The 970-nt window shown below is 42.0% G+C and overlaps 1 protein-coding gene across 1 annotated transcript in view; it reads left to right on the forward strand.

Moving 5' to 3' along the window:
* RNF180 (ring finger protein 180) overlaps positions 1 to 970 on the forward strand; it is a gene marked incomplete at its 5' end in the record, with an annotated part of 386500 nt that overhangs the window by 110969 nt on the left and 274561 nt on the right. The window lies entirely within an intron of this gene.

Below are 970 nucleotides of genomic sequence, written 5' to 3' on the forward strand. Positions count from 1 at the left end.
GCAAGTATCTTAGCCACTATGCTACAGAGCTCCCATTTTATGCCTTAGGGATGTGGAAAAGCCTCTGGCATTCTGCAACATGCTGTGTTACAAAAAAAAAAAAAAGCATTTAGGAGAGTTTGAGCTAATAAGCTTCTCTGTCTCATGCAGGTCCCTTGGTTCTGCTGTCTCTGTGTCTCTGCTAATGAGCTCCAGCATAGAGATCTTGAGTCCAAGGACATCCTCCACTCCTGGGTCTTTCTTGATGGCAATGAGATTCCCTTTTCTGCATCTGGGATGGCTCGGTTTAAGCCTAGTGTGATGGCAAAACTGATCAATCCTCACATTAGGGTTCTATACACCTTATTTGTGCAGTCCCACCCCCACAAGGGTGCTGTGTACCTTATTTACATTACTAACAAGCTGTCCAATTCCCTTGGTAGGCCACAAGCACATTTTCTTAGTTCCACCCAGTCATCTAGTGGATGCCACAAAGACCATTGATAGAAGGGCCACACGAAACGATTCATAAGTTTAGAGTATAGAAGATACCTTTGGGCTGAGATACACATTTGAAAAACATCATCTTACAGGCAGTAACTGATTAGCCACAGGTGACTAGATCTGTGGAAGGAGAGTGAGTGATGTGAAAAGTGGGGGATAAAAGGTCTAGATACATCTTGATGAATACCATCATTAAGGCATAGAATAAGAAAACAGTGCTTGTCAGAGAGTGACTGTTTTGAACTTGAAAATACAGAGAATAGAATACCTTTGGGTGATGACAGACAAGAGAATAGCAATGGGTAGGAGAAGATACCTGAGTAACACATACATGAGTGTGTTAGTGAGGGATTTTTCTTTACTTATTTGTTTTTCTCAGAAGTATAAAAACAATAATCTGAGAGGAATTGAGATGGGACAATGCCAACACCACTTCCTTTCCCTGTGAAGAATGTGGGTACAGGAAGCAGCCTTTCAAGAGGAGGTT

This window comes from Orycteropus afer, unplaced genomic scaffold (genome assembly GCF_000298275.1).
Source record: "Orycteropus afer afer isolate SDZICR_OR568_19922 unplaced genomic scaffold, OryAfe1.0 scaffold00362, whole genome shotgun sequence".
Taxonomy (NCBI): Eukaryota; Metazoa; Chordata; class Mammalia; order Tubulidentata; family Orycteropodidae; genus Orycteropus; species Orycteropus afer.